Here is a 12314-nt window from a genome sequence, read left to right as displayed (position 1 = left end):
AATTTGGTCTACATGGCAACCCTCATCCCAATCCTGGTATGTATGGCACCCCCTCTCCCCCAATCCTGGTATGTATGGTACCCAATCCCTCATCCTGGTATGCATGGCTTCCTCATCCCCCAATTCTGGTATGCATGGCACCTAATCCCTCATCCTGGTATGTATGGTACCCCTCATCCCTATCCTGGTATGTATGGTACCCCTCATCCTGCTATGCATGGCACCCCATCCCTCATCCTGGTATGCATGGTACCCTGCATTCTTATTCTGGTATGTATTGTACCCCTCATCCTGGTATACATGGCACCCCTCATCCCAATTCTGGTATGTATGGCACTCCTCATCCCCCAATCCTGGTATGTATGGCCTCCTCATCCCCCAATCCTGGTATGCATGGCACCCCATACCTCATCTTGGTATGCATGGTACCCCGCATTCCTATCCTGGCATGCATGGTACCCCTCATCCCTATTCTGGTATGTATGGTACCCCTCATCCCTATCCTGGTATGTATGGTACCCCTCATCCTGGTATGCATGGTACCCCGCATCCCTATTCTGGTATGTATGGTACCCCTCATTCTGGTATACATGGCACCCCTCATTCCCCAATCCTGGTATGTATGGCCTCCTCATCCCCCAATCCTGGTATGCATGGCACCCAATCCCTCATCCTGGTATGCATGGCACCCCATGCCTTATCCTGGTATGCATGGCCCCCCCATCCCTTATCCTGGTATGCATGGTACCCCTCATCCCTATTCTGGTATGCATGTTACCCCTCATCCCTATTCTGGTATGCATGGTACCCCTCATCCTGGTATGCATGGTACCCCGCATTCCTATCCTGTTATGCATGGTACCCATCATCCCTATTCTGGTATGCATGGTACCCCCTAATCCCCAATGCTGGTATGCATGGCACCCCTCACCCCCCAATCCTGGTATGTATGGTCCCCTCTCCCCCCAATCCTGGTATGCATAGTCCCCTCACCCCCCAATCCTGGTATGCATGGTACCCCCTCATCCCTATCCTGGTATGCATGGTCCCCTCACCCCCCTATCCTGGTATGCATGGTACCCCCTCATCCCTATCCTGGTATGTATGGCACCCCTCACCCCCCAATCTTGGTATGCATGGTCACTCTCACCCACCAATCTTGGTATGCATGGTCTCCTCACCCCCCAATCCTGGTATGCATGGTCCCCTCCCCCCCCAATCCTGGTATGCATGGTCCCCTCACCCCCAATCCTGGTATGCATGGTGCCCCCTCATCCCTATCTGGGTATGCATGGTCCCCTCACACCCCAATCCTGGTTTGCATGGTACTCCCTCACCCCCAAATCCTGGTATGCATGGTACCCCCTCACGCCCCAATCCTGGTATGCATGGCACCCCTCACCCCCCATCCTGGTATGTATGGTACCCCTCATCCCCAATCCTGGTATGCATGGCACCCAATCCCTTATCATGGTATGCATGGCATCCCATCCCTTATCCTGGTATGCATGGCCCCCCCATCCTTTATCCTGGTATGCATGGTACCCCTCATCCTCAATCCTGGTATGCATGGCACTCCTTATCCCCCCAATCCTGGTATGCATGGCACTCCTCATCCCCAATCCTGGTATGCATGGCACCCCTCATCCCCAATCCTGGTATGCATGGCACCCCTCATTCCAAATTTGGTATACATTGCACCCCTCATCCCAATCCTGGTATGCATGGCACCCAATCTCTCCTCCTGGTATGCATGGCCCCCTCATCCCAAATTTGGTATACATGGCACCCCTCATCCCAATCCTGGTATGTATGGCACCCCTTATCCCCCAATCCTGGTATGTATGGTACCCAATCTCTCATCCTGGCATGCTTGGCTTCCACATCCCCCAATTCTGGTATGCATGGCACCCAATCCCTCATCCTGGTATGTATGGTACCCCTCATCCCTATCCTGGTATGTATGGTGCCCCTCATCCTGCTATGCATGGCACCCCTTCCCTCATCCTGGTATGCATGGTACCCTGCATCCCTATTCTGGTATGTATTGTACCCCTAATCCTGGTATACATGGCACCCCTCATCCCAATTCTGGTATGTATGGCACTCCTCATCGCCCAATCCTCGTATGTATTGCCTCCTCATCCCCCAATCCTGGTATGCATGGCACCCCATACCTCATCTTGGTATGCATGGTACCCCCATCCTTTATCCTGGTATGCATGGTACTCCTCATCCTCAATCCTGGTATGCATGGCACTCCTTATCCCCCCAATCCTGGTATGCATGGCACTCCTCATCCCCAATCCTGGTATGCATGGCACCCCTCATCCCCAATCCTGGTATGCATGGCACCCCTCATTCCAAATTTGGTATACATTGCACCCCTCATCCCAATCCTGGTATGCATGGCACCCAATCTCTCCTCCTGGTATGCATGGCACCCTCATCCCAAATTTGGTATACATGGCACCCCTCATCCCAATCCTGGTATGTATGGCACCCCTTATCCCCCAATCCTGGTATGTATGGTACCCAATCCCTCATCCTGGCATGCTTGGCTTCCACATCCCCCAATTCTGGTATGCATGGCACCCAATCCCTCATCCTGGTATGTATGGTACCCCTCATCCCTATCCTGGTATGTATGGTGCCCCTCATCCTGCTATGCATGGCACCCCTTCCCTCATCCTGGTATGCATGGTACCCTGCATCCCTATTCTGGTATGTATTGTACCCCTCATCCTGGTATACATGGCACCCCTCATCCCAATTCTGGGATGTATGGCACTCCTCATCGCCCAATCCTCGTATGTATTGCCTCCTCATCCCCCAATCCTGGTATGCATGGCACCCCATACCTCATCTTGGTATGCATGGTACCCCGCATTCCTATCCTGGCATGCATGGTACCCCTCATCCCTATTCTGGTATGTATGGTACCCCTCATCCCTATCCTGGTATGTATGGTACCCCTCATCTTTGTATGCATGATACCCCGCATCCCTATTCTGATATGTATGGTACCCCTCATCCTGGTATACATGGCACCCCTCATCCCCCAATCCTGGTATGTATGGCCTCCCCATCCCCCAATACTGGTATGCATGGCACCCAATCCCTCATCCTGGTATGCATGACTCCCTCATCCCCAAACCTGGCATGTATTGCCCCCTCATCCCTATCCTGGTATGGATGGCACTCCTCATCCCCCAATCCTGGTATGCATGGCACCCCATCCCTTATCCTGGTATGCATGGTACTCCTCATCCCTATTCTGGTATGCATGCTACCCCTCATCCCTATTCTGGTATGCATGGTATCCCTCATCCTTGTATGCATGGCACCCCATACCTCATCCTGGTATGCATGGTACCCCACATTCCTATCCTGGTATACATGGCACCCCTCATCCCTATTCTGGTATGCATGGTAGCCCTCATCCCCAATATTGGTATGCATAGCACCCCTCACCCCCCAATCCTGGTATGCATGGTCCCCTCACCCCCCAATCCTGGTATGCATGGTCCCCTCACCCCCCAATCCTGGTATGCATGGTCCCCTCACCCCTCAATCCTGGTATGCATGGTCCCCTCACCCCCCAGTCCTGGTATGCATGGTCCCCTCACCCCCCAATCCTGGTATGCTTGGTCCCCTCAACCCCCAATCTTGGTATGCATGGTACCCCCTCACCCCCAATCCTAGTATGCATAGCACCCCTCACCCCCAAATCCTGGTATGTATGATACCCCTCATCCCCAATGCTGGTATGCATGGCACCCCTCACCCCCAAATCCTGGTATGCATGGGCCCCTCACTCCCTCAATCCTGGTATGTATGGCTCCCCTCACCCCACAATCCTGGTATGCATGGTCCCCTCATCCCCCAATCGTGGTATGCATGGTCCCCTCATCCCCCAATCCTGGTATGCATGGCACCCCTCATCCCCCAATCCTGGTATGTATGGCACCCCTCATCCCCCAATCCTGGTATGTATGGCCCCCTCATCCCCCAATCCTGTTATGTGTGGCCCCCTCATTCCCCAATCCTGGTATACATGGCACCCCTCACCCCCCCCAATCCTGGTATGTATGGACCCTCATCCCTATCACGCTGCACACATAGAAAAAAATAAACACTTATACTCACCTTTCTTGCCTGTGCTCCAGCACTAGTATGCATGGTCCCCTCGTCCCCCAATCCTGGTATGTATGGCCTCCTCATCCCCCAATCCTGGTATGCATGGCACCCAATCCCTCATCCTGGTATGCATGACTCACTCATCCCCAATCCTGGCATGTATTGCCCCCTCATCCCTCATCCTGGTATGGATGGCACTCCTCATCCCCCAATCCTGGTATGCATGGCACCCCATCCCTTATCCTGGTATGCATGGTACCCCTCATCCCTATTCTGGTATGCATGCTACCCCTCATCCCTATTCTGGTATGCATGGTATCCCTCATCCTGGTATGCATGGCACCCCATACCTCATCCTGGTATGCATGGTACCCCACATTCCTATCCTGGTATACATGGTACCCCTCATCCCTATTCTGGTATGTATGGTGCCCCTCATCCCCAATGTTGGTATGCATAGCACCCCTCACCCTCCAATCCTGGTATGCATGGTCCCCTCACCCCCCAATCCTGATATGCATGGTCCCCTCACCCCCCAGTCCTGGTATGCATGGTCCCCTCACCCCTCAATCCTGGTATGCATGGTCCCCTCACCCACCCAATCCTGGTATGCATGGTACCCCCTCACCACCAATCTCAGTATGCATGGCACCCCTCACCCCCAATTCCTGGTATGTATGGTACCCCTCATCCCTAATGCTGGTATGCATGGGCCCCTCACCCCCTCAATCCTGGTATGTATGGCTCCCCTCACCCCCCAATCCTGGTATGCATGGTCCCCTCATCCCCCAATCCTAGTATGCATGGCACCCCTCACCCCCAAATCCTGGTATGTATGGCACCCCTCACCCCCAAATCCTGGTATGCATGGGCCCCTCACCCCCAATCCTAGTATGTATGGCTCCCCTCACCCCCCAATCCTGGTATGCATGGTCCCCTCATCCCCCAATCCTGGTATGCATGGCACACCTCATCCCCCAAGCCTGGTATGCATGGCACCCCTCATCCCCGAATCCTGTTATGTATGGCACCCCTCATCCCCCAATCCTGGTATGTAGGGCCCCCTCATTCCCCAATCCTGTTATTTGTGGCCCCCTCATTCCCCAATCCTGGTATGCATAGTACCCCTCACCACCCCAATCCTGGTATGTATGGACCCTCATCCCTATCACGCTGCACACATACAAAAAATAAACACTTATACTCACCTTTCTTGCCTGTGCTCCAGCGCTGTGTCCGGTTCTGCTGGAGGCCAGGGGAGGAGTGCGGCGCCGGAGTACTCGCTTGCCCATACCGCGCTGTCCGTCGCCATTTTGCTGAAGACACACAGCAAATAGGTCTTCAGTAAAATGGCGCTGGATAGCGCTATGCACATGCGCCGATTCCGACGCCTCACTCCTGCCCCAGTCTACGGTGAGAAGAGAGGCACCGCGGCAACACTCCTCCGGGTCAGGTAAGTATGTTAGTATGGCGCCAGAGATTGCGGTATGCGTTCAGTGTCTACGCATACTGCGATCTCCGGCACCATACACTCCTCTTACCTGTAACGGCTCCGTGAGTTCTTCTGTCTGGAGCCATACAGAGCAGGCGTGTCGCGCTTGCGCAGTCTATAAAGGCTTCAGACAGAGGGACGCTTTGTAGCATTATATTATAGATGAGGCTGTCTCTATTAGGTCGAGAGACCCACGGCCAGTCCATGCATTGTGGTCATCAGATCGAAATCCATGGGCATCTGCATGAACCCTTTTTGGCTTGGCTTCCTCTCTTAATAAAACCATGACAGCATTGGCAAACCAGATGCCAATTATTATAGATAGATCCCATTGGGTATGTCAGAAATGACCCATAAATGGTCTTTGCAAGGATTCACCATATATTATGGTCATGCAATTTCTTTAGGTCCATCCAACCTTCTGCTAGACAATGTTAGTCTTCTGAATAGGTTCAAGTGCGGCCCATGTCACACCTGACCCTTCAGGTCATTATGGCCATTCAGGAAAAAAATTAGTACAAGTGACTACACATTTAGTGCAAACAATGCTAACTTCCCTTCTCTTAGCAGGGGCTTATTCACACGTCAAATGTTTTCTCCTACATGAAAAAATACTTTTGGTCCATTCGTTTTTCTTAGGTTTTTTTTTTTCATGAAACCATTTATTTGAATGGCGACTTTGATCCCCAAACTGGTTCAAACTAAGACGTCTCCATTTATTTTCTAAAATTGGAGACATGTTATAGTTTGATCCAATTTGCGACTCAAAGTTGCAAAAATGGGCGTGTGAATATACCAATTAGCACAAAATAATAAGCATCCAGAGCCTTTTTGGACGAATGATCCCAGGAAATCCAAGGTTTTTTAAAACATCCGTTTATTTCTTCATATTAAAAACAGGTAACAAGAAGGTCAGGCAGTTTGGATACACTCATGATTGCAAACAAGACATAGAAACCAACATGTTTCGATCCAAACAGGTCTTAATCCTGGATGCTTATTATTTTGTTCATATCGACTTTCACCCAGTGGATCCGTGCAGCCCGGAGGACGCGATAACCAAAGGAGGAGGTGAGCTGACAATCTCATCTTATATAAATATACCAATTAGGGCATGTTCACACGTTGAGGATTTGGTGAGTTTTTTACGTCAGTATTTGTAAGCCAAGCCCAGGAGTGGGTGATAAATACAGAAGTGGTGACTTGTTTCTATTATACTTTTCCTCTGATTGTTCCTCTCCTGGTTTTAGCTTACAAATACTAAGGTAAAAATCTCACCAAATACTCAACGTGTGAACGCGGCCTAAAAAAAAAAAATGGACAAAACACAACAAAAACTGACGCGTGGAAGAGGCCGAATGCTGATGGTTTTCATTGACGATCTCCACCACTTCCAGAGTGCAGCGATAGCTTCGGCCCTGCTCGCCGAGTTCATCCCATGTGTGTAGGTGCATTATTGATGAATTTCCTCCACTTATGTTACCTGCAAGAAAGCGCCCAGCTCCCTGCTCCTAATGCACTGTCCTACTTTCTTACAGAAACCTATCACATTTCCTCAGCCACTGCAGTAATCAAAACCCAGCACCGTCACTCCCACAGCGAGACGGCGCTGCACTTGGCTCAGGCGGCCGTCTTCCAAGTATCGGATTGTGCTGTCACTGAGATAGAAATCTACTTCTGTTAATGAGCAATGCGACAGAGGAGGATGAATGGCTCTGTTCTAAGCGTCCATTACCATACGCCGAGCCTTCATGTAGATAGAGCTGGGGGATGTGTAGATCCCATATATCTAAGAATTCTCATCTAAGTATCTGATTTTCTTCATGTCTGAAAACGACATAAGCATATTCTGAAATGTAGACACAGGCCCCGATTCATCAAGACTGGTGTTTTGTTCTCCAGTCTTGATGAAGAATGCACGGTAAGAAGATGTGCTAAATTCAGTAGAAAGAGCATCTTTCATCTGCCGTGCGCGGCTGCAAAATACATACCCCTGTAGATTCCTGTCGTAATTTACGAAATCATGAATTTATTGCTAGAAAAGTGAATTTGTACAAAAATTAGCATAAAAGCGGCAAAGGTTTCACAATTTTTGTGCATCTGTAAATTGCGCAAAAAAATTGTAGCACTTCAAATAGTTTTGCACCAGAATTCTTGCAAAAAACTGTTTGATGAATCGTCCCCTATGTATCCGCCCAAAAAAACACTCTAGTGTAACTGGCATATCATCTATATCAGGGGTCTCAAACTCGGCTGGATATATGGGCTGCACATGGAAAAAATTTGAATTTGGGGGGCCGCATTCTTTGCAGGTCAAAGTGACATTTTTAGTAATACCATTTGTTTTTTTGCATGCACCTTTTGAACATTTTTGCCGTGTTTATTTTATTTTTTTTATAGCTTGGGTCGTTATGGATGTGGCAATAATAAACGTGCACTTTTTTGTGTTTACTTTAGTTTATATATAAAACAGCATTTTTAGTGCCAAAATATTTTTTCATGCTTTATTTTTACATTTGTTTTTTAATTTTTACATTTTTGTTTCCCCCAATTGGCCACATACAGTAATATTGCCTTACAATTAGCACCATATAGTAATTCTGGCAAACATCTTGTAGTAATGTCCCCATCCTGGTCCCCATCTTGAAGTAATGTCCCCATCCTGGTCCTCTCTTGTAGTAATGTTCCCCATCCTGGTTCTCATTTTGTAGTAATGTTCCCCATCCTGGGCGTAATCTTCTAGTAATGGGCCCCATCCTGGTCCTAATCTTGTAGTAATATGCCCCATCCTGGTCCTAATTTTGTAGTAATGTCCCCCATCCGGGTCCTAATCTTGTAGTAATGTGCCCCATCCTGCTCCTCATCTTGTAGTAATGTGCCCCATCCTGGTCCTAATATTGTAGTAACGAGCCCCATCCTGGTCCTAATCTTGTAGTAACGAGCCACATACTGGTCTTAATCTTGTAGTAATGAGCCCCATCCAGGTCCTAATTTTGTAATAATGAGCCCCATCCTGGTCCTAATCTTGTAGTAACGAGCCCCATCCTGGTCCCCATCTTGGAGTAATGTCCTCCCCGGAATCTTGTAGTATTGTCACCCATCCGGTAGTAATGCCCCATCCAGGTCCCCATATTGTAGATATGTCCGCATATTGTAGATATGTCCCCATAGTGTGAATATGTCCCCATAGTATGGATATGTCTCCATAGTGTGGATATGTCCCCATACTGTGGATATGTCCCCATAGTGTGGATATGTCCCCATACTGTGGATATGTCCCCATATTGTGCTGTTCTTCACACACATGTGAGGGGGTGGTTGAAGATTCCCACTCCATTTCCATCTAAAGCTGTTTTAGCAGATATGTATTACATGTATAAACATAAGAGATGTTATTTGGGTTTTGGCCATTAGATGGCAGTGGTTTGCACATTCATACTACTGTCACCTGTGTGTCAGTTGGCACACAGTAAAATAACCGGTTTGAGCCGCCCCAAGCGTCAGTTGAAAACTGAAGGATTTCTGAGGGTTGAAGGCGGCCATCTTAGAGCGCAGTTGTAAAGACAGTGAATAGAGACAGACGTGAGAGGGTTCCTGTCAGAGACAGACTGTCCCTGTAATTCCTATCAGAGAAGAAGAAACACGTTGGGGGGACAACTACGGTTGGATGCAGAGTTGGATTCCCCCCAAAAGCATTGGCTGTGACATGAATGGTCTTCTGATTGTTATGATCGGCTACAAGCACTAAGGAAAGACAGGAGATCAGTCCCTACAATAGAACTAAGCTAGATCCCTACGATGTAACGGGGAACCTGATCCTGCGGTCAGACCCGCTAAAGTCCTCAGCTAGTCTGAACGAAGACCTATAGATGTGAGGGAGGGATCCCTACAAGAACTAGGGACTGGGAGAAAGATGGACACCTCCTAGCAGAAATTGTAGCAGTAAAAAGACAAACAAACAACATAGAACATAGAGGTCAAAAGACCTAGCTAAACTGACTGAGAAAGGTTACAAAGCACCTGGCTAGCTTAAGAGTAGAAATTACAATGAAGTCCAGCATGGCCAGATGGGCGGAGCAGGATTAAATAGGCAAAAAAGGTCATGTGACCAGCAAAATAGAAAAAAACTAACAGGAGAGTTCTAACAGTACCCCCTCTTCTATGAGGATCCTCCGGATCCCCTAGGCCCAGGCTTATCAGGAAACCTCTTGTGAAACGCTCTGACAAGTCTGGAAGCAGAAACATCATCCGCCCTCACCCATGAGTTATCCTTGGGACCGAAACCCTTCCAAGCGACGAGATACTGCAAACTCCTCCTATACCGTCTAGAATTAAGGATGCGGGAAATTTCATATTCCCCGTCCTCCACCACCGGAGGAACAGTGGCAGTGGCGTCTCTATCTGATACATCAGCTTTTTTCAATAGAGAAACATGAAACACCGGATTAATCTTCCAGGAGGTAGGAACCTCCAACCTAACAGCAGATTGGTTAACTACCTGAAGCACCTTAAAGGGCCCTACAAACTTGGGACCCAATTTTTTAGAAGGAATCCTCAACCGCAGATTCTTAGAGGACAACCAAACCATGTCACCAACCGTAAACAAAACCTCTTGACGTTTCCTGTCAAAGTACCTCTTAGATTTTTTGTTAGCCTCCTGAAGATTACCACGCACATCCGTCCAAACTCTCTCCAAATCACCGGAAAAACTCTCTTCCTCAGGCACAGCCGATACCAATTTGGAGAATGACCCAAAAGACGGATGTCTCCCAGAACAACAAAAAAAAGGCGAACACCCAGCAGAAGAGGATGTATGGTTGTTAAGAGCAAATTCAGCAAGCGGCAGAAACTCAGACCACCCCTCTTGATTGTCTGCCACAAAACAACGCAAGAACTGCTCAACATCCTGATTCTTCCTTTCTGTCTGGCCATTAGACTCAGGATGATATCCAGATGAAAACGACAAATGAACTCCCAACCTGTCACAAAAGGCACGCCAAAAACGAGCCACGAACTGAGGTCCCCTATCAGAAACAATGTCAGTAGGAACACCATGGAGTCTGACAATTTCCTTGACAAAGACCATAGCGAGTGTCTTAGCGCAGGGCAGTTTGATGAAGGGAACCAAGTGACACATCTAGCTAAAACGGTCCACGACCACCCAGATGACCGTGAAACCCTCAGAGGAGGGAAGGTCAGTAATAAAGTCCATAGCCAGATGTGTCCAAGGTGCACTAGGAACCTCCAGAGGGCAAAGCAACCCCGCAGCAGGAGTATGAGAAGACTTAGATCTAGCACACACAGTACATTGAGGCACCCACTTAATGACTTCCTTCTGCCATCCAGGCCACCAAAAACTGCGACCCACAAGTCTCTTGGTCTCAGAAATTCCTGGATGACCTGCCAACCGAGACTCATGACACTCAACAAACAAATCTCTCCTAAAGGTCCTAGGCACAAACAACCTCCCATGGGGAGTGTTAGATGGGGCATTCTCCTGTGCTTTAAGAATCTCATCTTCCAAAATGGAGTCCAATGCAGCAATCACAACACCTTCTTGTAAAATGCTCCCCTCCTCCTCAGCACCGACCATGGGAGAAAAGCTGCGAGACAAAGCATCAGCTTTAACATTCTTGGTACCCGGGATGCAAGTAATGGAAAAATTAAACCGTGAAAAAAAAAGTGCCCACCTAGCCTGACGGGCATTCAAGCGCTTGGCAGCATCAAGATAGATCACATTTTTATGATCAGTGACAACCTGAATGGGAAATTCAGCACCTTCCAAGAGATGACGCCAGTGTTCAAATGCGAGTTTAATAGCCAGCAATTCCCGATTACCAATATCGTAATTAAGTTCAGTCTCAGAAAAATTTTTGGAAAAAAAAGCACAGGGATATACTCCATCCTTGTTTTCCTGAGACAACACCGCACCGACACCCACAGAAGAAGCATCAACCTCAACCAAAAACGGCTTAGTCACATCAGGCTGCATAAGGATGGGGGCAGAGCTGAACCTCTCCTTTAGAAACACAAAAGCTTCAATGGCCTCAGTAGTCCACTGAACCGTATTAGCACCTTTCCTGGTGAGATCGGTCAGCGGTTTAACAATAATAGAAAATTTTTTAATGAATTTTCTGTAATAATTGGCGAAACCCAAAAACCTCTGTATCGATTTCAAACCAATAGGCCTAGGCCATTCCTGCACAGCTTGAACTTTCACCGGGTCCATCTCAAAGCCCTCGCTGGAGATAATGTAGCCCAAAAAACTAATTCTCTGTACAGCAAACTCACATTTCTCTAGTTTAGCAAAAAGCGAATTGTCAATTAATAACTGTAATACCTCACGTACGCTCCGCCAATGAGACTCCAGATCAGGCGAATAAATCAAAATGTCATCCAAATACACAACCACATTTTTGCCGATCAAAGGTCTAAGGATGTCATTAATGAGATTCTGAAAAAATGCTGGTGCATTGGTAAGATCAAAAGGCATAACCAGATTCTCAAAATGACCCACAGGAGTGTTAAAAGCAGTCTTCCATTCATCACCCTCCTTCATGCGCAACAAATTGTATGCCCCCGGAGATCAATTTTAGAGAACCACTTGGCCCCCACCAACTGGTTAAACAAATCAGGAATCAATGGCAGTGGGTAGGGATTGCGTACAGTAATTTTATTAATC

The sequence above is a fragment of the Phyllobates terribilis genome, unplaced genomic scaffold (genome assembly GCF_046119375.1).
Source record: "Phyllobates terribilis strain yellow unplaced genomic scaffold, ASM4611937v1 Scaffold_5__5_contigs__length_657084704, whole genome shotgun sequence".
Lineage (NCBI taxonomy): Eukaryota > Metazoa > Chordata > Amphibia > Anura > Dendrobatidae > Phyllobates > Phyllobates terribilis.
The sequence above is the reverse complement of the archived record's forward strand: the minus strand, read 5'-3'. Positions refer to the sequence as shown.